This window comes from Manacus candei, unplaced genomic scaffold (assembly GCF_025592945.1).
Source record: "Manacus candei isolate 608988 ecotype Guabito, Panama unplaced genomic scaffold, ASM2559294v1 h1tg000045l, whole genome shotgun sequence".
NCBI lineage: Eukaryota > Metazoa > Chordata > Aves > Passeriformes > Pipridae > Manacus > Manacus candei.
The window spans coordinates 4,269,056-4,294,715 of NW_026138093.1; the positions used below are offsets into that span (position 1 = coordinate 4,269,056).

Sequence of the window (25,660 nt, forward strand, 5' to 3'; positions counted from 1 at the left end):
GTGCTGCAATGGCCGGTCCCACCTCCAGAAACCTTTACTCCAGATGAAGATTCCTGCCAGACAAAAGGTGCCACCACAGAAAGGTCTTTGCTGCCCAAGAAGTGTCCAGGCTGCCCCAAAATCTGCACCTCAAAGCCAAAGGTCCCAGACATTTTTTCCTGGTGGAAAGAGCTGCTGTTCCCTTTTTTCAGTCCTGTTCTGTAATGCCGGTCCCACCTCCTGAGAAATTGAATCCAACTTAAGATTCCTGCCAGAGAAATGGTGCCACCACAGAAAGGTCTTTGCTGCCCCAGAAGTTCCCAGGCTGCCCCACCAACTTCACCTCAAAGCCAAAGCTTCCAGAACTTTTTCCTGGTGGAAAGAGCTGCTGTTCCCTTTTTTCAGCCCTGCTCTGCAATGGCCAGTCCCACCTCCTGGAACATTGAATGCAAATGAAGATTCCTGCCAGACAAAAGGGGCCAACACAGGAATCTCTTGCTGCCCAAAAAGTGCCCAGGCTGCCCTAAGAAGTGCACCTGAAACCAAAGGATTCAGACTTTTTTTCCTGGTAGAAAGAACTGCTGTTCCCTTTTTTCAAGCCTGTTCTTCAATGGCCGGTCCCACCTCCAGAAAACTTTGCTCCAAATGAAGATTCCTGCCAGACAAAAGGTGCCACCACAGAAAGGTCTTTGCTGCCCAAGAAGTGCCCAGGCTGCCGAAAGAACTGCACCTGAAGCCAAAGGATCCAGACTTTTTCCTGGTGGAAAGAGCTGCTGTTCCCTTTTTTCAGGCCTGCGCTGCAATGGCCGTTCCCACTTCCAGAAAACTTTACTCCAGATGAAGATTCCTGCCAGACAAAAGGTGCCACCACAGAGAATTCATCTATCCCAAGAAGTGCCCAGGCTGCCCCACCAACTGCACCTCAAAACCAAAGGATCCAGGCTTTTTTCCTGGTGTGAAGAGCTGCTGTTCCCGTTTTTCAGGCCTGCGCTGCAATGGCCAGTCCCACCTTTTTAAAAACAATCCTACTGAAGAGTCCTGCCAGAAAAAAGGTGCCACCACAGAAAACTCATCTATCCCAAGAAGTACCCAGGCTGTACCAACTACACCTGAAGCCAAAGGATCCCGATTTTTTTCCTGGTAAAAAAGAGCTGCTGTTCCCTTTTTTCCCTCCAGTGCTGCAATGGCCGGTCCCACCTCCAGAAACCTTTACTCCAGATGAAGATTCCTGCCAGACAAAAGGTGCCACCACAGAAAGGTCTTTGCTGCCCAAGAAGTGTCCAGGCTGCCCCAAAATCTGCACCTCAAAGCCAAAGGTCCCAGACATTTTTTCCTGGTAGAAAGAGCTGCTGTTCCCTTTTTTCAGTCCTGTTCTGTAATGCCGGTCCCACCTCCTGAGAAATTGAATCCAACTTAAGATTCCTGCCAGAGAAATGGTGCCACCACAGAAAGGTCTTTGCTGCCCCAGAAATTCCCAGGCTGCCCCACCAACTTCACCTCAAAGACAAAGCTTCCAGAACTTTTTCCTGGTGGAAAGAGCTGCTGTTCCCTTTTTTCAGCCCTGCTCTGCAATGGCCGGTCCCACCTCCTGGAACATTGAATGCAAATGAAGATTCCTGCCAGACAAAAGGGGCCAACACAGGAATCTCTTGCTGCCCAAAAAGTGCCCAGGCTGCCCCAAGAACTGCACCTGAAGCCAAAGGATTCAGACTTTTTTTCCTGGTAGAAAGAGCTGCTGTTCCCTTTTTTCAAGCCTGTTCTTCAATGGCCGGTCCCACCTCCAGAAACTTTTACTCCAGATGAAGATTCCTGCCAGACAAAAGGTGCCACCACAGAAAGGTCTTTCCTGCCCAAGAAGTGCCCAGGCTGCCGAAAGAACTGCACCTGAAGCCAAAGGATCCAGACTTTTTCCTGGTGGAAAGAGCTGCTGTTCCCTTTTTTCAGGCCTGCGCTGCAATGGCCGTTCCCACTTCCAGAAAACTTTACTCCAGATGAAGATTCCTGCCAGACAAAAGGTGCCACCACAGAGAATTCATCTATCCCAAGAAGTGCCCAGGCTGCCCCACCAACTGCACCTCAAAACCAAAGGATCCAGGCTTTTTTCCTGGTGTGAAGAGCTGCTGTTCCCGTTTTTCAGGCCTGCGCTGCAATGGCCAGTCCCACCTTTTTAAAAACTGAATCCTACTGAAGATTCCTGCCAGAAAAAAGGTGCCACCACAGAAAACTCATCTATCCCAAGAAGTACCCAGGCTGCAACAACTACACCTGAAGCCAAAGGATCCAGACTTTTTTTTCCTTAGGGAAAGAGCTGCTGTTCCCTTTTTTCAGTCCTGCGCTGCAATGGCCGGTCCCACCTCCTGCAAAATTTACTCTAAATGAAGATTCCTGCCAGACAAAAGGTGCCACTACAGAAAACTCTTCCTGCCCAAGAAGTACCCAGGCTGTACCAACTACACCTGAAGCCAAAGGATCCCGATTTTTTTCCTGGTAAAAAAGAGCTGCTGTTCCCTTTTTTCACTCCAGTGCTGCAATGGCCGGTCCCACCTCCAGAAACCTTTACTCCAGATGAAGATTCCTGCCAGACAAAAGGTGCCACCACAGAAAGGTCTTTGCTGCCCAAGAAGTGTCCAGGCTGCCCCAAAATCTGCACCTCAAAGCCAAAGGTCCCAGACATTTTTTCCTGGTAGAAAGAGCTGCTGTTCCCTTTTTTCAGTCCTGTTCTGTAATGCCGGTCCCACCTCCTGAGAAATTGAATCCAACTTAAGATTCCTGCCAGAGAAATGGTGCCACCACAGAAAGGTCTTTGCTGCCCCAGAAGTTCCCAGGCTGCCCCACCAACTTCACCTCAAAGCCAAAGCTTCCAGAACTTTTTCCTGGTGGAAAGAGCTGCTGTTCCCTTTTTTCAGCCCTGCTCTGCAATGGCCGGTCCCACCTCCTGGAACATTGAATGCAAATGAAGATTCCTGCCAGACAAAAGGGGCCAACACAGGAATCTCTTGCTGCCCAAAAAGTGCCCAGGCTGCCCTAAGAAGTGCACCTGAAACCAAAGGATTCAGACTTTTTTTCCTGGTAGAAAGAACTGCTGTTCCCTTTTTTCAAGCCTGTTCTTCAATGGCCGGTCCCACCTCCAGAAAACTTTGCTCCAAATGAAGATTCCTGCCAGACAAAAGGTGCCACCACAGAAAGGTCTTTGCTGCCCAAGAAGTGCCCAGGCTGCCGAAAGAACTGCACCTGAAGCCAAAGGATCCAGACTTTTTCCTGGTGGAAAGAGCTGCTGTTCCCTTTTTTCAGGCCTGCGCTGCAATGGCCATTCCCACTTCCAGAAAACTTTACTCCAGATGAAGATTCCTGCCAGACAAAAGGTGCCACCACAGAGAATTCATCTATCCCAAGAAGTGCCCAGGCTGCCCCACCAACTGCACCTCAAAACCAAAGGATCCAGACTTTTTTCCTGGTGTGAAGAGCTGCTGTTCCCGTTTTTCAGGCCTGCGCTGCAATGGCCAGTCCCACCTTTTTAAAAACTGAATCCTACTGAAGATTCCTGCCAGAAAAAAGGTGCCACCACAGAAAACTCATCTATCCCAAGAAGTACCCAGGCTGCAACAACTACACCTGAAGCCAAAGGATCCAGACTTTTTTCCTCAGGGAAAGAGCTGCTGTTCCCTTTTTTCAGCCCTGCTCTGCAATGGCCGGTCCCACCTCCTGGAAAATTGAATCCGACTGAAGATTCCTGCCAGACAAAAGGTGCCACTACAGAAAACTCTTCCTGCCCAAGAAGTTCCCAGGCTGCCCCAAGAACTGCACCTGGAGCCAAAGGATCCAGACTTTTTTTCCTGGTGGAAAGAGCTGCTGTTCCCTTTTTTCAGCCCTGCTCTGCAATGACCAGTCCCACCTTGTAAAAAATTGAATGCAAATGAAGATTGCTGCCAGACAAAAGGTACCACCACAGAAAGGTCTTTGCTGCCCACGAAGTGCCCAGGCTGCCCCAAGAACTGCACCTGATGCCAAAAGATCCAGACTTTTTTCCCTGGTGGAAAGAACTGCTGTTCCCTTTTTTCAGCCCTGCTACAATGGCTTGTCCCACCTCCTGCAAAATTTACTCTAAATGAAGATTCCTGCCAGACAAAAGGTGCCGCCACAGGAATCTCTTGCTGCCCAAAAAGTGCCCAGGCTGCCCTAAGAAGTGCACCTGAAACCAAAGGATTCAGACTTTTTTTCCTGGTAGAAAGAACTTCTGTTCCCTTTTTTCAGACCTGTGCTGCAATGGCTGTTCCCACTTCCAGAAAACTTTACTCCAGATGAAGATTCCTGCCAGACAAAAGGTGCCGCCACAAAATACTCTTCCTTCCCAAGAAGTTCCCAGGCTGCACAAAGTACACCTGAAGCCAAAGCTTCCAGATTTTTTCCTGGTGGAAAGAGCTGCTGTTCCCATTTTTTAGCCCTACACTGTAATGGCTGGTCCCACTTACTGAAAAATTGAATCCAAGTGAAGATTCCTGCCAGACAAAAGTTGCCCCCACAGAAAGCTCTTGCTGCCCATGAAGTGCCCAGGCTGCACCAACTACACCTGAAGCCGAAGGGGAAAATCCGAAGCTCTTTATGGAAAGAGCTGCTGTTCCCTTTTTTCAGCCCTGCTCTGCAATGGCCGGTCCCACCTTTTGAAAAATTGAATACAAATGAAGATTCGTGCCAGACAAAAGGTGCCACCACAGAAAGCACTTTGCTGCCCAAGAAGTGCCCAGGCTGCCCCAACAACTGTACCTTGTGATAGGTAACAAGACTATAAATTTAGGTTTCAAGGTATAAAAGTTTTTTTAATGCCACAAACAAGCAAAAACGGGTATCCGGGTGACCAGAGGAAACCCCTGTTCCTGCCGCAGTCCACAAGGGGGAACAAAAACAGCACTTATTATACCCTTCTTTACCACCTCCCCCCCAAAGTCATGTCATCAGTCCATTGGTGGAGATTTCACGGGCTGCATCCTGCTTGGTTCCCTCTTCGCGGGCCAGCTCTGGTTTGGCTCCTCCTTTCACAGGCCATCTCCGTTGTTGAGGGGTGTCCACCAATAATTTTAAAGTCATTAGTCTCTATTAGGCCGTGGTTCTGGAAACTTCCATCAGGATGACGGTTGATCGCCCGGACTCCTCGTGGCCGACCCCTCCGTATTGCTCCCCATTAATATGCTTAGAACAAACAGCTTCAAGGTACAATATGCTAAATCATCATTGCGTTGTGGTTAATCAGTTTGCAGCTTACAGAACTTGTGGTTAGGCATTGCATAACACTCTAACTTGTGATTCCAACAAAGCAGTTAACACAATATAATAGCTTTGTTAACTCTTTCTCTCATTTGAACAGCAAATTTCTTTAGATCACTTAGAACACTGCTCCTCGCAGGTAGGATTTGGGTCTGGGGGTCTCAGTTTTGGTGTGTGGGGGGTCTCAGTTTGGGTCTGAGTGGTCTCTGGGGTGTCAGCTTGGGTCAGGGGGTCTCAGGTTTTGGGTATGGGAGTCTCAGGGGTCCCAAGGCCTCAGTTTGGGTCTGGGGGCCTTGGTTCTGGGGAGTCTTAGTTTGGGTCTGGGGATCTCAGCTTTTGGGTCTGGGGGGCTCAGGATTTGGGTCTGGGGGTCTCAGTTTGGCTCTGGGGATCTCAGGTTTTGGGTCTGGGGGGCTCAGGATTTGGGTCTGGGGGTCTCAGTTTGGCTCTGGGGATCTCAGGTTTTGGGTCTGGGGGTCTCAGTTTGGGTCAGGGAGGTTTAGGGTTTGGATCTAGGGGGCTCAGTTTGCGTCAGGGGGGCTCAGTTTGGGTCCGAGGGGCTCAGGATTTGGATCTGGGGGTCTCGGGGATCCCAAGGTCTCCATTTGGGTTTGGGGGTCTCAGGGTTTGGGTCTGGGGGGTCTCAGGGGGTCTCAGCATCAGGTTTTGTCCCCCACACCTGTGTCAAAATGTCCCCCGCCACCCCAACCAGTATTTCCTGTTCCCAAACTGGGACAGGGAACCGAAACTGGGAGGGGGAAGGGGGGGAACTGGGAGGGGCTGGGGGGCGCCCAATGACCTTCAGATGGGTCTGGGGGACCCCCAAAGACCCCTCACTGTTCTGAGAACTCCCAAAGACCCCCCCCAGCAGGGACAGGGACCCCCAGTGACCCCCTCAGGGTCAGTCGCCCTCCATGGGGGTTGGGGGGCACTGGTGACCTCCCCTAACCCCCCCTCTGTCCCCGCAGGCTCCCAGTGCTCCCAGACCCCCCCCGAAGGCTGCGCCCCGTGCATGACCCCTGGAGCCCCCCGAGACGCCGACCCCCGTGACCGTGACCACCGGGAGCCCCCCGAGCCCCTCCTGCTCCCCGGCCCCGCCCCAGGGGTGGCTCCGGGTGTGGGGGGGGCCCCCTCCCGCGAGGGGCCCGTGGGGACCCCCCTGACCCTCGAGTGCCACTTCCGAGGCCCCCCCGACCCCACCCTGACCTGGCTCCAGGCGTGTCCCCCCGGGCTCGGGGAGGTCCCCCGGAGCTGCCCCTGGCCCCAGGAGGTGGTGGCCACCCGGGGGGGCCGCCGGATGGAGCGGGCGGTGCAGGAAGGGGGGGGAAGCTCCACCCTGACCTTCCCCAAACTGTCCCACAACGACTCCGGGCTCTTCTTCTGCCACGTGGAGTCTGGGGGGGAGACGGCCCAGAGCTGCGGCACCTTCGTCAGGGTCCTCGGTGAGTGGGGGGCGTGGGGGGGTCTCACCCGGGTCACTCGGCCCCTCCCGGTGCCCCCAGCATGGTACGAGTATAGCCCAGTCCCTCCCAGTTTAACCCCCTCCATCCCAGTCCCCTCCAAGGGTATCCCAGTGCCCCCCAGCCCTGCAGCACCTTCGGGAGGGTCCTGGGGGTCTCGGGGGGATCGAGGGGGCTGGGGGGTCTCATCTGAGTCACTGATCTTTCCCAGTCCATTCTAGTCCCCTCCCAGTATAACCCAGTCCATCCCAGTCCCCTCCCAGTATAACCTAGTGCTACCACAAGCCCCCCCAGTCCATCCCAGTGCCCTGCAGTGCCCCCCAGTCCATCCCAGTTATTCCCAGTAACCCCTTTGAGCCCTTCTCAGTGCCCTCCAGTCCCACTCCAGTCTGTCCCAGTCACTCCCAGTATCTCTCTTGAGTCCCTCCCAGTGCCCTCCCAGCATAACCCAGTGCCCTCCAGTCCCTCCCAGTATAACCCAGTGCCCTCCCAGTATAGCCCAGGCCCTCCCAGTATAACCCAGTGCCCTGCACTCCCTCCCAGTATACCCAGTCCCTCCCAGTGTACCCAGTCCCGTTCCCACAGAGCCGGTTCCCGCCCCGTTCCTGGCACTGAGGGAGAGCACCAAGAACCGGATCCTGATGGCGCAGGGGCTGCTGCTGCTGCTCAGGGTGGGACACTGTGACAAACTGGGAGAACTGGGACAGGGGGACACCAACTGGGACATTGGGACACCAACTGGGACACCCAACTGGGACACTGGGACACCAACTGGGACACTGGGACAACTGGGACAGGGGGACACCAACTGGGACACCCAACTGGGACACTGAGACACCAACTAGGACACTGGGACACCAACTGGGACACCCAACTGGGACACTGAGACACCAACTAGGACACTGGGACACCAACTGAGACACTGGGACAACTGGGACACCCAACTGGGACACTGGGACACCCAACTGGGACACTGGGACAACTGGGACAGGGGGACACCAACTGGGACACTAGGACCCCCAGTTCTGTCACTGGGACCCCCAATTGGACACTGGGACCCCCAGCTGGGACACTGGGGACACCAACTGGAACTTTGGGACCCCTAAATAGGACACTGGGGACACCAACTGGGACACTGGGGACACCTAATTAGGACATTGGGGACACCAACTTGGACACTGGGGACACCAACTGGGACACTGGGGACACCAGGTGGGACATTGGGTCCCGTAAATGGGACACTGGGGACACCAATTGAGACATTGGGGACATTAATTGAGACCCTGGGGACACCAATTGCCCCCCGGGTCCCCCAAAATCCCCCCCTGGGTAACCCCAATCCTCCCCAACCCCCCAACCCCCCCTGGTACCCCCAATTCCCCCCTGGATGCCCCAAAACCCCTTCAACGCCCCCCGTACCTCCCAGTTCCCCCCAAATCCCCCCCAGTTCCCCCCAACCTCCTCCTGCCATCCCCAAATCCCCCCAGTCCTCCCCAGAGACACCCAACCTCCCCTGGCCACCCCTAAATCCCCCTGGTACCCCCAAAACCCCCCTGGCCACCCCTAAATCCCCCTGGTGCCCCCCAAAACCCCCCTGGCCACCCCAACCCCCTCCGGCCACCCCTAGTTTTCCCCTGTCACCCCTTAATTCCTCCTTGGTGCCTCCAAACCCCACCCGGCCACCCCAAAACCCCCCTGGAGCCCCCCCAAACACCCCCCGGCCACCCCAAAACCCCCCTGTGCCCTCTTTTCCCCCCCTGGTCACCCCTAAATCCCCCCTGGTGCCCCCAGAAAACCCCCCCGGCCACCCCAAAACCCCCCTGTACTTCCAACCTCCCCGCCCCACCACCCCTAAATCTCCCCTGGTGCCCCTCAAAACCCCCCTGGCCACCCCAAAAATTCCCTGTGCCCCCTTTTTTCCCCCCTGGCCACCCCTAAACCCCCCCTGGCCACTCCAAACCCCCCCGTGCCCCCTGTTCCCCCCCCATAGAAGCGCTGGGCCAACGAGCAGCTGCTGCACCCCGAAAAAACCACATGCGAGGAGGAAAACCTCTACGAGGTGACGTCCTGGGGGCCCCCGCGCCCCAAAATCGTGCTGGGGGGGGGTCTATCACTCTCTAAACCCCCCCAAACCGACCCGAATCCCCCCCTTTCCTCGTTTTCAGGGGCTGAACCTGGACGAGTGTTCGATGTACGAGGACATTTCCCGGGGGGGTCCAACCCACCTACCAGGACGTGGGGACCCTCCCCGGCGACTCCCAGCTGGAAAAGCCCTGAGGGACCCCCCAGAAAACGGGGGTGGGACCCCCTGGGAAGGGGTTTGGGACCCCCTGGCTCTGCTTGGCCCCCCCCAATGCTCTGCTCTGGTGACAAAAGGCCGTGCTGACCCCCCTCCAAAATAAAACTGCTGTGGGTTCTGTGGGTTTTGGGGGGTTAGTTACTTGTTAGTAATTAACGAGTGGTTAATTAATCAGCAAGGGGAGGCAGGTGAGAGCAGAGATGCCTCAGAGTCTGATGGGAAGGGGGGTCTTGTAGTGACCCCCATTTTTCCCCTATTATCCCCCATTTTCCTTCTTCATCCCCTATTTTCCCCATTTTCCCTCATTTCCCCCATTTTCCCTCATTATCCCCATTTTCCTCATTACCTCGTTTTCCCTCATTTCCCCCATTTTCCCCCCTTATCCCCTATTTTCCCTTATTTCCCCCATTCCCCCCATTATCCCCACTTTTCCTCTCAGACACCCATTTCCCCTCATTTTCAACCATTATCCCTTCTTTTCCCTCCATTATCCCATATTTTTCCCCATTGTTCCCCGTTTCCCCCATTATCCCACATTTCTCCCCTATTATTCCCCATTTTCCCTCATTATCTGACATTTTTCCCTATTATTCACCATTTTCCCCCATTATGCCCCATTATCCCACATTTCTTCTTCCTTATCCCCCATTTCCCCCTTACCATCCCCCATAATCTCCTATTTTTCCCCATTACCCCTCATTTTCCCCATTTTCCCCTCACTCTCCCCCATTACCCTCCCATTTCTCTCCCTTTCTTCCCCATTTCACCTCATTTTACCCCATTTCCCCCCATTATTTGCCCTCATTATCCCCCATTTCTACCCCATTATCCTCCATTTCTACCCCATTATCCTCCATTTCTACCCCATTATCCCCTATTTTTTCCCATTTTCCTCCGTTATCCTCCATTAACCCCCATTTCCCACAAATTCCCCCCATTCTCTCCCATTTCCCCCTCTCTCTCCTCCATTCCTCCATTTTCCCTCGTTTACCCCATTCTCCCCATTAATTCGCATTTTTACCCATTTTCCCTTATTTACCCCATTCTCCCCATTATCTCTCATTTTTGCCCATTTTCCCCCATTCCTCCCATTTCCCCTCATTCTCCCCCCACTTCCTTCCCATTTCCCCTCATTTTCCTTCCATGTTTCCCCATTTCCTCGCATATCCTTCTGTTTCCCCCTCACTGTCCCATTTTCCTCCATTTCCCCCCCATTACCCCCCATTTCCCTCCCATTATCTGAGGTGTTGTTCAAGGGATGAACCCCACTCAGACACGAACAAGTGCCAGAGCAGAATTACCGTTTATTCAAACTGCCGAGGTTTAAATACCACGCCTGAACATGTCCCATGACCTTCTAACCAATGACAATCGAGTATTGTCTGAGAACCCGGGAGACCACAACTCCCATGGTTCCTTGTTACAGTCTTCCTGCCACATCTCCCCCTTCTTTTTATTAACAAGTTGAGAAACAATACATTTTTAACATTCTTATTATAACCAATCTTATTTCAACTAATTATAAAAAACAGGGCCTATCGTCACAAAGCCTTTATTGAACTGTTTACAACTTTATTGGTTCGTGCAATATTCAAGCAATCTCAAATTACCCAGGGTTTGTAGGTGTGGATAACCTTTTATCTGAGGGTGACTTTGTGTAATGGCATCATCTTTATTTAAAAGGGAAATGTGTTGGGTTGTAGGTGTTGTGTCTGAGGTGGTGCTGTTTGAAGTAGTGTTTAAGATGTCTTGCTATAAAGTGTACTTGCGTTCACACACACACATACATGCGTCCACTCAACTTTCTCATTCATACTCCGGTGGCCACCGTTTCATTCTCTCCTTACACATGCACTCTTTAACCCTTTATTGTGTTTGACTCATGGAGTTTTGGTTTTGTATTGGTTGCTGTTTATGTGTTTCTTTTGGTTCTGTATTGGTTACTGTTTATATGTTTCTTTTGGTTCTGTTGTATCATTTATTGCTTGTGATTATCCCTGTTTTAAAGAAATGTTAATGTAGATTTACACACATAGGGAACAGACCCATATCTCTTTTCCCCCTTTTTTTTTTTTTTTTTTTCTGTGTGATGTGTTTACTATTGTTGGTCATGTTTCTTCTAATCCAAATCCTTCACTTATTTCTTCTGGTGGTTGTTCCTGTTGTGCTGGAGGGCTAATATAAGGCCTGACACATCTAGAAGGGACCCATTGTAATTTGGTACCCTTGGATACACAGGCATGTCCCCTTCCCCATGTTATGAGATCTACTGGTCCTGACCATTGCCCAGATATTAGATCTTTGATCATAACTGGTGGTTTGGAAGAGGAAAGTATTTGAGTTTTATGTTGGCGTTCATACCTGCTATGGTCTGTATCATTACAGTTTAAGAAATTTAGAACATATGACGCTTTCCATAAGCGTTCCTGGGGGCTATATACCGACTCCCCTCTTTTTTGTCTTTGAAGCATTTCTTTTAGTGTATGGTGAGCTCTTTCTACAATCACTTGTCCTGTGGGTGAATGCGGTATACCTATGGAATGGAGTACCCCTCAATCTGTGAGAAATGTTTTGATTTTTTCAGAACAATAAGCAGGGCCATTGTCGGGTTTTATGGTTTTTGGAATTCCTAGGATTGCGAAACAACTGAGCCAGTGTCTGATAACGTCTTTGGCTTTTTCTCCTGTGTGTGCTGTTGCATTAATGTATCTGGAATGTGTGTCTACTGTAACATGGACATATTTTAGTTTACCGAATTCAGCTCTATGTGTAACGTCTGCCTGCCAGATTTCATTGGCTGTTATGCCCCTGGGATTAACCCCTTCCTTAGCTGGCATTGGGGTAATTCGCTGGCAGTCAGAGCATGACATAATTATGTCTCTGACCTGGTTTATTGTAATTTGGAATTGTCTCTTTAATGAACGTGCATTTTGGTGGAACAACTGGTGTGAAAGTGTCCTGGTTTGAGATAGTCCCAAAATCCAATTCCCTAGCTCCATTCCCCCTCCCACATCTCAACCTAATGTGAGATGGGTTTTTCCAGACAAAACACACCAGACTCAAAGTGGGGGAAAGGGAAATATATTACAATGACTGTACAAATAAATACCATATCACATTATACACATGATCACAAACTATCTCTACCATGACATATGTATTTACAATTATCGGATCTCTTCTCCCCTCCAAATAAAAGTCCAGGAGGGAAAGAAGGACAGATCCCTTTCAGTCTCTGAACAGCAGCATCTTCTGAGGCAGCAGTCTGTCTTCTTCACATTGATGCAGCAGCTTTGGCTGGCTTTCTGCCAGCATCCACGAGGGAGTATCCAAGCCTCTCTCTCTCGGCCCCATCGCCTCCAACCGAGGGGTCTTCCGTGGGCTTCGTAACCCCAGACAAGGTCGTATCACCACGTCATATCACGAAGACACAGGGGGGTCTTCGTGACGGTCTGGTATCTCCAGGAGACTCAGCTCCTTGCAGGGCCTCTGTGCCCTGTCTCTCAGGCTGCCACCGTGGTAGCAGTGCAAGGGGGGGAGCCAAGGTCAACTCCCCCCGCATTCCTTCTGGCCGTCCCGGTCCAGCTCCGGGACGTCTTTTGAGCTTCTCAGCTCCTCTCTCTCTCCGGTGCTGCATGTCTAAAACTCTTCTCCTAAATAGGAGTCCATCTCCCTCTCTTCTCAGAGGGATCTCAAAGGAGTTTGGTGGGCTGGTACAGTCTTACCCCCAGAACTCTGTCTCTCAGGCTACTGACTCTCTTTTTCCCAACTCTCCTTTCAGGAGTCCTTTCTCTGGTGCTGCATGTTGCTTCTGCTGCTCCTTCAGTTCAGGTGTTATCTATCCTGGCTCTCTGCCACCGTTTCTCTGGTCAGTGCCGGCTGCTGCTCTGCACCCATGGAGAAAACATCTCCCGGCATAACCACAGGCACCTAGCCCAGCTTTATGCTGTTCCAGGTCCCCGCAAGCCCCCGCTGGGGGCTGGGGGCCAAAGCCCCCCTGTGGGGCTATGAGCCCCTTCCTCGTGGCTCTACAACATGACCACCTCTCCTGCAACAACCAAACCTACAACTCATCTCTTCCGGTGAGCTTGTGGGATGTTGACATTTTTGCAGGAGCGTCCATTGGGCAGAACTTCAAAACTTCCAGGGGTTTCCACCCCTTGGGGTCTACCACTTTCCTTAGCCTCTGGGGAAAACAAAATTCAAACCACTACAACACTCCACCCCTCGCTCCTGCGAAATGTCAACATATCACAACAACTTAAAAAAACTCTAATCAACATGCAATCTTCAATAAACTAAAATATAACCAAAATCTCTCTACTACACATCAATATAGTATTATCACAAACTTAACTCTACTCTTAATACTTAACTTACATTACTACAGCCTTACTTTCACTACAATGGTACAGTCTGTGTTTTGTCTGGAAAACTCTTTCTGTTACCACAAACATCATGGCTCTTATCTCTTTCCCCCGATGGTTCGCAACCATCCTCTGCTACCATTTATGTCATGGTTTGAGATAGCCCCAAAATCCAATTCCCTAGCTCCATCCCCCCTCCCACATCTCAACCTAATGTGAGATGGGTTTTTCCAGACAAAACACACCAAACTCAAAGTGGGGGAAAGGGAATATATTACAATGACTGTACAAATAAATACCATATCACATTATACACATGATCACAAACTATCTCTACCATGACATATGTATTTACAGTGGACCAGATCTCTTCTCCCCTCCAAATAAAAGTCCAGGAGGGAAAGAAGGACAGATCCCTTTCAGTCTCTGAACAGCAGGAGTATCTTCCAAGGCAGCAGGTTTCTTCTTCTCATGCATACAGCAGCTGTGGCTGGCTTTCTGCCAGCACTCACAAGGGAGGTATCCAAGCTCCCTCGGCCCCCTTGACGCAGGCAAAGGGGTCTTCCGTGGGCTTCGTAACCCCAGACAAGGTCGTTTCACCACGTCATATCACGAAGACACAGGGGGGTCTTCGTGACGGTCTGGTATCTCCAGGAGACTCAGCTCCTTGCAGGGCCTCTGTGCCCTGTCTCTCAGGCTGCCACCGTGGTAGCAGTGCAAGGGGGGGAGCCAAGGTCAACTCCCCCCGCACTCCATCTGGCCGTCCCGGTCCAGCTCCGGGACGTCTTTTGAGCTTCTCAGCTCCTCTCTCTCTCCGGTGCTGCATGTCTAAAACTCTTCTCCTTAATAGGAGTCCATCTCCCTCTTTTCTCAGAGGGATCTCAAAGGAGTTTGGTGGGCTGGTACAGTCTTACCCCCAGAACTCTGTCTCTCAGGCTACTGACTCTCTTTTTCCCAGCTCTCCTTTCAGGAGTCCTTTCTCTGGTGCTGCATGTTGCTTCTGCTGCTCCTTCAGTTCAGGTCCTTATCTCTTGTCTGGCTCTCTGCCACCATTTCTCTGGTCAGTGCCGGCTGCTGCTCTGCGCCCATGGAGAAAACATCTCCCGGCATAACCACAGGCACCTAGCCCAGCTTTATGCTGTTCCAGGTCCCCGCAAGCCCCCGCTGGGGGCTGGGGGCCAAAGCCCCCCTCTGGGGCTATGAACCCCTTCCTCGTGGCTCTACAACATGGCCACCTCTCCAACAACAACCAAAACTACAACTCATCTCTTCCGGTGAGCTTGTGGGATGTTGACATTTTTGCAGGAGCGCCCATTGGGCAGAACTTCAAAACTTCCAGGGGTTTCCACCCCTTGGGGTCTACCACTTTCCTTAGCCTCTGGGGAAAACAAGATCCAAACCACTACAAGAGTTTAAGATGAAAGTTGTGGGGTTACTTGCAAAGTTTTTGGTACAACCAATGCAGTTGAACCTGGTGGGGAAATTTGCCCTTAAATTGGTTTTGGCAGATCTCATGAGTGTCTAAGGCAGAGGCCAACCCAACTGGAAAGAGCCTTTCAAGGGTGACTAAAATGTAACTAAATTACCTTTTTGAGAGGTGGGGAAAGCTGATGTCAGTAATTAAATTTCCTTATGTTAGACTTAGTAAAAATAAAATATTACATAAATATTAAAATTATTTTAATGGTCTTATTTATGGGGTTTTCACTGTGCTTATGTTAGTACTTCTGAGTGTTTGTGATAATAATGGACAGCTTCGTGGTGGTTTTTTTTTTATTTTTCATGTTTTGATACTTTAGTCAAGACATTAACATTAAAAATCATTCAAAATTTTAATTCATCTTCAAACACTGAAATAGATTTGAAATGAGGTTAATGAGAACAGTGGGGGAAAAAAAACCCCAAGCCCAAAACCAAAACAACCCCAAAAACTGTTCATTTTTCCATTGTATTTAAACAAGGAAATCTGTAGAGCAGCAGAAAACAGGACACGTGGGCAGGTGTGAAAGTCAGACTGGGGCTTGTTGCACTGGTTCCAGTGCCCTTTGCTTCAGTGTAACTGGTCAATTTGAGATGAGACTGGGGAAACTGGGCTGCCAGGGCAGAGACAACTGGCTGGCCCCACTGGTTTTTGCTGGGCAGTGGGTAATTTCTGCCTCACTTGTCAGAACCAGCCCACGGTTATCAGGGAATGGGGTAGTGGTGAATTTGGCTTTCAGACTAAAATGAGGTTAAACTTAGACATACTCAAAAGAATAAATTGATGTTGGAGTGCAGATACTCAAAATCCTGAAGACCTTTTGAAACCTTGTTTTGCCTGTCAATTCTACGGCCGAAGTTCTTCCCGCAGTCGGGGCACTGGTGGGGCTTCCCTTACTGGTGGGTCTGTTGGTGTTTGGTCAAGGTAGAGTTTCGGGTGAAACTCTTCCCACACTCCCCACACTTGTAGGGCTTCTCCCCGGTGTGGATGCGCCGGTGGGTGACGAGGTGGGAGTTCAGTTTGAAGCCCTTCCCACAGTCGGTGCAGCGGAAGGGCCTCTCATCCGTGTGCGTCCGCTCGTGCAGGAGGAGAGCTGAGCTGGTCTGAAACCTCTTCCCACATTCCAAGCACTTGTAGGGCCGTTCCCCGGTGTGGATGAGCTGGTGGGTGCGGAGGTTGGAGCTGCTCTTGAAGCTCTTCCCACATTCCCCACAATTGTAGGGCCGTTCCCCAGTGTGGATGCGACGGTGTTGGATCAGGTGGGAGTTCCTGTTGAAGCTCTTGAGACACTCCCCACACGTGTAGGGCCGTTCCCCAGTGTGGATGTGCTGGTGTCTGAGCAGGTCTGTGCTCTTCCTGAACCTCTTCCCACATTCCAAGCACCTGAAGGGCTTGTCACGGTTGGGAGGCTGCTCAGGGACCACCAGGTCAGAGCTCCCCCTCAAGCTCCAACCGCCTTCCCGGCACAGGCTGGCTCTTTCCTCCTCAGAGCACCCTGGGCTGGCTTTGGAGCCCCTCCTGCGGGGGGATCTCCGGCCCTTTTCCTCCCCGCTGCCTTCCTGCGCCGGGGAGCCCTTCAAAACGGCCTCTCCCACCAGGGTCTCACGGGGGGATTTGTCCTCCGCGCTCTCCCTCCTCAGCTCGGGGCCTGGGGCAGGAAGCAAGAAGGACAGGCAGGGGATTTGCCTCCGGCCCACAGGGAAGGCCAAGGACATCCCCCCAACTCCGGCCCCGGCAGGACGGCGGCGCCAGCGGGGTTGTCCTGCAGCCGGGGCCATGCTGGGCTGACAGAGCCAGCACAACACCCGCCCAAAGGGACACTGACTTCCTCCTCACCTGCCTGGGGGGCCCAAGGCATCTTCCTCTTCCTCGCAGCCTCCTCCTCCATCCGACCAAGCTTTGGGAAGGACAAATCCTGATCGGGGGGAAAACAAGGGCTGAGCGTTTGGGTTTGGGGGTTCCTCCTGCCCAAGTCCATCTCTAGAACTCACCGGACATCCTGTGCCCATAAAAACCTCCAAAACACCAAGATTCAGCCCAGAAAAACCCAAATCATTGAGATTCAGGCAAAAGCCTATAAGAAATAGTGAGAAGACTCCTGCCCCGCCAAACCGCAAAAAGTTGAGATTCAGCTAAAAAATACTCTAAAACATGAAGATTTGTCCAAAAAAATTCTCCTAAGAGTTCCCCTTCTCTGGTCTCTCCCGTCTGGGATTCAGAGAGTCTCCCCTGTCTGGGATGTTGGGGGTCCCCCTTCGGGATGCTGGGAGTGTTGGGGATCCCAAGGGTCCCTTCTCCACTGATTCTCACCTTCACGGTGCAAAGTTCCCAGAAATTCCCCCTCTCCAGGTTCTCCAATTTGTTGTCTTAGGGGATCCCAGGGGTCCCCACTGTCCAGGCTTCCCCTTCTCCGTGCCCTCCCTCTCCAGGCTCTCAGGGCTCTCGAAGCTCCTCCCTATCTCCAGCCTCCCTCGCTCTCCAGGGATCAAGGCATGGGGACACACCGAGGCACCCCCACGGCAACCCCGCTCCCGCTCTCCCCACTCCCTTCAGCCACCCCTCCCACCTCTTTCCCATCAGCCCCCCAAGTTAACCAGCAGGGGAAATGAACTCAACTCAAAGGAGAGATTATAAGTCAGAATAACAAATTATTAAAATAATACAATAAGTACAATTATACAAACTAACAACTGGTCTTAACCCACAAAACCCAAATGTATAACCCAGCACCCTGGGGCATGAACAAAGTGGTGTTCCTTGGGCCCCCCCCTCCCCCCCGAGTCCAAAGTAAAGGGAGAAGGGAAAAAACCTGCTGGTGGGAGAGCTGTTGCAGTCTGGTCAAAAGTGGTGATTGCAGTCCAGTTGAGGGTGGTGGTCTCAGACTGGTTGAGAGCGATGAGCTGCAGTCTTCCTCTCCTCTGGATCCCACGAGTGGTAGAAAAGTTCTGAAACTCCAGGTTTATATATTCTCCAGTTCAGGCAGGAATGGTCAATCCTTCCCTCAGAGTGGGGAATTCCATAAAAGGAATGGTCAATCCTTCCCTCAGAGTGGGGAATTCCATAAAAGGAATGGTCAATCCTTCCCTCAGAGTGGGGAATTCCATAAAAGGGTATGAGGATGCTCAGAGCAAGGAATTCCATAAAAGGGTATGAGGACAGGAACATCCCCCCACAGGCAGGCCCTCCCCCCCACCCCCCTTGACAAGAGTTTCTGGGAAATGGCATGGAGGGCCATAGAATACACAGGTTTGGGCTATACCTATCCAGTGATGAATCGGTCCCAGTTGTTCTAACTAGGACACCACTGCTCTAATTCCAAACCAGAAAAAGCCCAAACCCAGAACTCCAGACTCTTATTTGTCTTCCAATGCCCACCCCAATCCCAAATCTGTATTACCAGTATGAAAAGCCAAGCTTTAATCCTAACTCAGCCTAAAAAGCTCTTCCCCTAATCATGAACCAGACACTGCCAGCAGAACAACAAACCTCCCAAAGTTCTGCCTAATCCCCACCCTGAGCTCTAAACCCCAAGCCCTGACCATTAAGCACCCCCACAGCCCTTGGGAGCAGGGCAAGGACCTGGAGGGCCCAGAGCAGGCCCAGGGGGTTGGCAGAGGAATGGGAGGTGACCTGGGTCTGCTCAGCTCTGCAGTGACCCCCAGGAGAAGGGCCTGGGCTCTGGCAGGGATGTCCTGTGGCACAGGGGCTCAGGATCCAAGTTCAGAAGGCCAAGTGCACATGGCAACAGCCAGAGCTGGTGCAGAGCCATCAGGGAGGGTCTAGAAATGCTGCTGGGAGGGGGTGGGAAAGCAGGAGGGGTGTGTGCAGCCTGCAAGGCCAGAGCAGCAGCAGGGCCAGGGCAGGACAGCCTGCAGGAGAGATGGCCAAGGGCTCTGGCAGGGCTGCAAGGCCCAAAGGCACCCAGGCCTTTGTCCCCTTGCCTCTGGCAGCTGCCTCTGCCACTCAGGCCACCACAAGACACTTGCCTGGCAGGTTCTGCACTTGGTTTCTGCCTCGCCCCTCCCTCAGGAGCCTGGCAGGGGTTGCCCAGTTTTGGACCTTTGTTGTTCCTCCCCCTCCCATCCCAGTGCCCCCCAAACAGCCCTGAGCCAGCCGGGAGGGACAGGATCTGCTGGGCCAGGGCCTGGGGCTCAGGCCTTGGCCTTTGTGCTCCACAAAACCAAGGCAGGCTTTGCTCAGCATTGCAGGGGCCTGCCCAGAGCCTTTGTCTGCCTGCACTCCTGGCCTCCAAGGAGCTGCTCCAAGGAGTCCCTGGGGAGGCTTTGGCAGTGCCTGCCCTCAGTGGGGCCCAGCAATGCTTCAAGGCACTTGCACTTTGGCTTCTGACTTCTTCAGCAGCTGCTTCAATCTTCTCTCAGCACCTCAGGATCATGGGGTGGGCTGCAAACACACTGTGGGGCTCATTAAAATGCAGAAATCCCTCAGGATCTCTTTGTTTTCCTTTAATTGTCTTCAAGGCAATTTCAAAACAAGTCTTCAAAGTTTGTATTTTTTTTAATTCAATTATGGCTATTTTTTAGTTCAGAGAAGAGGTGATAGAGGTGTTCTCCAAGTGATCTTGATGCTGAGTGTCTCCTCAGGAGATCCACACTGACCCTGTCTGATCAACCTTGCTCCTCACCCCCCAACCTCACCAGTTCTGACATGGTCCATCTTGGACTGACAGCTGATGCAACTCCAAACACACTGTGGGACCCATTAAAACACTGAAAAAAAATATTACTATTCCTTTAATTGTCTTCAAGAGTTCTACAGCTAATTGGAGTTGTTTTGTAGTTTAGCTAAGGAGGAAGATTTTAAAGTGGAAGTCATGAAAAATATATATTTTTTGATGAATAGGAATGATTTACACAGAGCCTTGGGATGCAAGAGGGTCAGGGCACAAAAGGATTTGGATCCAAAGACAAGGGGGCAAAAGAGATTAGTAGCACTTAACCATTGACCAATTGAACAGTTATCAGGTGATTCAATAGCATTTGCTACAATTTTAACAGTGACTGAATTACAGATTCACAATAACAACATTCACACCACAGACAATTCACACCCACACCCAGGCAGAGCTGTGTGGACACATCAATAGCTGGGTGCGCAAAGGTCCCTCTCCCAAATTCTCCTTCTTGTCAGGGAAACACTCCCCCAAATCCCTTTGTGTTTCCCACCAGACAAGGGTCACAGCTGGAGGAGTGTTTGTGGAGGGGGATCAGAATTGTCCTGGGCATCAGCAAGGGTCTTTGGAGTGTTGCAAACTGGAGGGTTCCCGAGCTGGGAGAGGCTGCCAGAGGTGTCCCAGTGAGAGGGAGGTGCTGGGGAGCTGCCAGGGCCTTCCTCAGCCCTGCTGGTTGTGGGTTCACAAGGGGACTGGCTTTAGTTATCTGCTGAATTTCCATCCTGGTGTCAGGAATGACTGGAGTTTCCAAACTATTTGGGAATTGTATCCAAACTGTTCCATTAGGGCTGTGATTCAGGCAGGGAATATTCCAAGGCTTTCATGGGATGACTGATTATCCTGTGTTCCCCTGCTGTTCCACTCTGGATTGTTCCCACCTTTATCATCCAGGAGCACCTGGTCTAGTGCAAGGACACTTCACCACACCCTTGGTCCAGTCCAGGGACACTTCACCACACCCTGGTCCAGTCCAGGGGCTCTTCATTGCTCAGCTGGTTTGGTCAAGGCTTGTAAGGAGCTCCTGATATCATACCTATAAGAAGGATGGGCACAGACTTAGTTGTAGTAAGACAAGTGATAATGGTTTTCAACTAAAAAAGAGCAGATTTGAACTAGATATAGGGAAGAAATTTTTTACACTGAGGGTGGTGAAACACTGGCACAGGTTGCCCAGGGAGGTCATCGATGCCCCACCCTTGGAAACATTCAAGGCCAGGTTAGAAAGAGCTGTGAGCAACCTGATCTAGTTGAACATGTCCCTGTTCATTGCAGGGGGGTTGGACTAGATGACCTATAAAGGTCTCATCTGATTCAAACTATTTCGGATTCTATAGTTCTTTCTTATCCTGCAGAGCCAAGGCTGACAAGGATCTCCCAGGTTTCAGACCCAGCTGAGCATCCCCTTTGATGGCCCAGCTGGCAGCTCTGCTAAAAAGCTGCTGCAAAGAACCTCCAGACCTAAAGAATCTTTTGTGCTGGGCTCAGCTGTGGCTCTCAGGGCTGGGGGTTGGCTTTTGGCTGCCAGGTGCCCACCAAGGCTCTCTCACTCCTCCTTCTCAACTTCCCTTGGTGCCTGCAGGGTTGTTTCTCCCCCATTTCTCTCACTCCTCTCTGGGTTACAGCACCCTGGATTTTATCCTTTCTCCAAAGGGTGATCACAGAGGTGCCTCTGGAATTGCTTTTTGGCTCAGCTTTGGGCACTGGCCGGTCCATTTTGGAGCCACCTGAAACTGGCTCTCTCTGACACAGAGTCAACTCCTGATCTCCTCTTCCCTAAGGGAAACCTGCATCCCCCTCCCTGCTACCAAACCTGATCTACAGGGTCATTCAAGTGCCCAGGGATAGAGGAGGTCATTGATCCCATTATTCCTCAGGCTGGTTAAACAAGACTTTGTCCTCTTCCTGTCCCTGACTGCAGGTTCTTTCTGTCAGAGCAGAGCTGGGCTGGACCTAAGCCGTGCTTTGCTTCAGAGCCTGCTGGGGTGGGGGCAGATGGCAATGGAAAAGTTGGGTTGGACTGGATGATCCTTGTGGGTCCCTTCCACCTCAGCATATTCTCTCATTCTGTGTTTGTTTGGGTTTGGTTTGGTTGTGTTTGGTCTTTTTCCCTCCTTTTGATTTTCCTTTCCTCTGACCCATGAGTTTTTTCTTCATTGTCTTGGGCCTTGCTGGGCACCTGATGGCAAGACAAGTTTATCCCACTCACTCATCTTGACCACATTTTTGTCCTAGTTACCATTAACTAGACAAGGTTTCTCACAGACTTGCTGCAACTTGGCATCATCCACAAAGGAGTGGAAAGTGCATTTCATCCCATCACCCAGAGACATAATAAAGATGTTCCATAGGAATGGTCAAGGGCTGGTCCCTGATGGATGTCACCTGGGAATTGCTGCCAAGAGGAATTTGTGCCATGACTTTTGACCCTCATCAGTCATTCAACTTCCCACTCACCACATGTTTCACTTCTCCAGTCCAGCTGTCACCAGTCTGGCTCTAAGGAGATCACAGGAGACAATGTCAAGAGCCTTGAAACAGTCTGGGCACAGAACATCCCCTTCTTTTCCCTCCCACAGGGGTTCTGCAATCCCTGCCTTGTCCTTCCCATGCCTGGCAATGGCTGCAGGAAGACTTGTCATATCCCCTTCCCTGCTGAGCCTGAGCAGTCTGGAACTCTGCCAACCCTCCTTGCTACCCTGTTTGCAGACTGCTTCCATGTCTGCCTTTGCCAAGGCCCCAGGAAGCTCTGGGCTGGCTCTGGCCTTTCCAAGGGAGAGGTCTCCCAGTGACACTGCCCAGCCTTCTCAATATCCCTGACTCCAAAACCTTTTCTATTATCCCAAGGGTCCAGTCTAGTGCTCAGGACACAACACATATTCTCATGGTTCTTCAGGAGAAAATTAGAAGTGGTTTCATTAGAGAGGTCAACAGGTGGAGCAGCCCAGTCTGGTCTGGCCCCACAGCAGTGCCCAGCCCAGGGTGCTGCAGAGCTCTGGGCACTCCCCCCACAGCCCCAGCCCCTCTGAAGGGCACAGCAGCTCCTGGGGCACAGAGAGGAGTCTCAGCATCCCCATCAGCTCAGGGGCTGGACACTCAGCATGGCAGGAGGAAGTGGAGGTCAGGGAAACTGCTGGAGCCCTGGTATCACCTGCAGGAGATGCCCAGCACAGCCTGACTGTGCCCCTCAGTGCCAGCCCCTCTGTCCAGCCCAGCCCAGAGTCCTGGCCCAGGGACAGAGCAGCCTGTCCCCAGGGGGGGCTGCAGAAAGAGGTTTCTCTGTGTCAGGGATTCCTCTCTGCAGGCCCAGAAATGCTGCCTTGCTCTTCTCCAGGGACATCCCTTTGCCCAGGTCAGTGTGTCCAGGCTACCCCTGCCAGTTGCAAATCCCAGCCTGGGATCCCTGCAGGGCCCTGAGCTGGAGGTGCTGCTCTGCACAGGGAGGGGCTGTGGCACCCTGGGCTGAGCCTGCACTGGCCATGCTGGTCAGGGTGGGGAGCAGACCCAGCAGGATGGGGATCACTCCTCTCCACCCTCTGCCATAGTCCTGGAAGGCTCAGTAGCCAAGAACAAGGCTGGGCAGGACCATGGGCTGTTTCCAATGGCACAAAGGGCAGGGCAGGGCTCCACTCCATGCAGCCTGTGGGCTGGAGAGTTCTTCAGGACACCCTCCTGGAAAGCCCAGCCCTGGCTCTGGTACAGCCCCCCCTGAACTGGGGAGGCACAAGGGGAGTTCACTGCAGGTGAGACGAGTCACTGACCAGAGTCCTTTCTCTGTTCCTGCTGCCTCCCCTGGGGTTGCAGAACTCTCCTTTACCAGTTCACAGGGACATTTAGTACTTGATCTTTGGTAACTCCACCCTGGGCAGGATTCTGCTCCAGGGCTCCATTCCCTGCTGACTGGATGGGACAGGCTGTCCCTGCAGATCCTCTGTGCTCTCCTGCACTGCCTGAGTTCCTACAGACAAGTCCTCACCTGCCATCAGAGCCCTCACAAGCTGCAGAGCCCCAGGCAGGTGACGTGGAGACCATTTGCCACTGGCCACCAGCACAGAACATCTGAACCAGCCCTCAGTCCCTCAAGTACCCCAGTGAGTCACTTCTCTCACTGCAGGGACTGAATGGGGAAACAAGCAAAGCAATGAGACTTTGGAGAGTCTATTCCTTGGCCTTGTTCTTTACACCAACCTTTCAAAAAGAACAAAGCCTTCAGGAACTGCCCAGGGGGATCCCCTTTCCTGATGGAAATGATGTTAAGGAGCCCAGCTCTGTCCCAGCAGTGCCCAGGGCCTGTCCCTGCCCATGGTCACAGGACTGACACACAGCAGGGACTGAGCTGCCAGAGCACTCAGGCCTTGGGCAAGGAGCAGAAAGGAGAGGGAGGCAGTGGAAAAACAGTATCTCTGAAAAGGCCAAGAGCTGCTGCTCCCTGGCAGTGCTCCTGTACCAGGACTCTTTACCCTTTCTCCTCTGCACACAAGCACTGCCCTCCAGCTTCAGGGAAGTTGTTGGAGGGAGAATCTGGAAAAAAGAATTCAAGACCTTTATTCTACTCAGAGATTGTGATTCCTCATGTACAGAATAACAAAGGCAGGATGTTTAACAAAGAAATTGCTGCAGAAACTTTTCTTTTCTTTAAATGCACACAGAGAATGATCCCTCATTTACACAATTGTGGGTCAAAACAAAGAGAGAGTGAATTAGGTATGAGATGGAGAATAAATTTCTGTGTTAACAACATTAAAAGAGGAAAAAATGTAGGAAACGGCCCCCACCACCACTCTCAAAAGCTTTAGAAAGCAGGCTGGGCCAGTAAATGGTTACACAATGAGTGTTGTACAGAAGAAAAGAGGCAGGTTATTGCTCTTGAAAAGCATCTAGTCATCATTTTCCTCAGGGCATCCTTGAGCTCCTGGTTCCTGAGGCTGTAGATGAGGGGGTTCAGTGCTGGAGGCAATACTGAGTACAGAACTGCCACCACCAGGTCCAGGGATGGGGAGGAGATGGAGGGGGGTTTCAGGTCGGAAAATATGGCAGTGCCGACAAACAGGGAGACCACGGTCAGGTGAGGGAGGCAGGTGGAAAAGGCTTTGTGCCGTCCCTGCTGAGAGGGGATCCTCAGCACAGCCCTGAAGATCTGCACATAGGAGAAAACAATGAAAATGAAACAACCGAACACTAAACAGACACTAACCCCAATGAGCCATATTTCCCTGAGGTAACCTGAGTGTGAGCAGGAGAGCTTGTGGATGGCAGGGATTTCACAGAAGAACTGGCCCAAGGCATTGCCCTGGCACAGGGGCAGGGAAAATGTGTTGGCTGTGTGCAGCAGAGTATGGAGAAACGCAGTGGCCCAGGCAGCTGCTGCCATGTGGGCACAAGCTCTGCTGCCCAGGAGGGTCCCGTAGTGCAGGGGTTTGCAGATGGCAACGTAGCGGTTGTAGCACATGATGGTGAGGAGGGAAAACTCTGCTGACATGAAGAAATAAAAGAAAAAGAGCTGTGCAGCACATCCTGTGTAGGAGATGGTTGTGTTGTTCTGGAGGGAATTGTGCATGGCTTTGGGGACAGTGGTGCAGATGCAGCCCAGGTCTGTGAGGGAGAGGTTGAGCAGGAAGAAGCCCATGGGGGTGTGCAGGTGGTGGTCCCAGGCTACAGCACTGAGGATGAGGCCGTTGGCCAGGAGGGCAGCCAGGGAGATGGCCAGGAAGAGCCAGAAGTGCAGGAGCTGCAGCTCCCGCCTGTCTGCAAATGCCAGGAGGAGGAACTGGGTGAGGGAGCTGCTGTTGGACATTTGCTGCCTCTGGGTGTTTGTTTCCAACACAGGAGAAGAAGACAGTAAGAGGCCAGTAAGCTTGGACTTATCTAAACAAAGTCAAAGCTGTATTCTACAGACACTCCCCATGTCACACACAGACAGCCTTTTGATTTCCTAGGAGATCTTCCTTCAGCTCCAGTGCTGGGTCGCTACTGAACAGCATTTTCTCTGTTTTAGCATCACTGTGCAGGGGTTTCACATAACAAGGAGATGTTTATGGACAGGTTTCCATCCTGGAAGGAAACCTCAGGGAGACAACCAAGTGTCCTTTTGATGGCATTTGATTTAAGCAGACTCAACTCCTTCCCCAG

The 25,660-nt window shown here is 51.9% G+C and overlaps 1 protein-coding gene and 2 pseudogenes across 1 annotated transcript in view; 2 read left to right on the top strand and 1 right to left on the bottom strand.

The window, feature by feature from the left end:
* Positions 1-9,954, top strand: part of LOC127475002 (B-cell antigen receptor complex-associated protein alpha chain-like) — a 249,560-nt gene extending 239,606 nt beyond the window's left edge. The window contains exon 5 of the mRNA XM_051796304.1: positions 9,136-9,954. The gene's annotated coding sequence lies outside the window, so the exon portion shown is untranslated. The remainder of the gene's footprint in view (positions 1-9,135) is intronic.
* LOC127474815 (zinc finger protein 208-like) overlaps positions 1-25,660 on the top strand; it is a 1,262,639-nt pseudogene that overhangs the window by 905,459 nt on the left and 331,520 nt on the right.
* The window catches only part of LOC127474817 (zinc finger protein 850-like), a 594,864-nt pseudogene that overhangs the window by 530,697 nt on the left and 38,507 nt on the right, over positions 1-25,660 (bottom strand).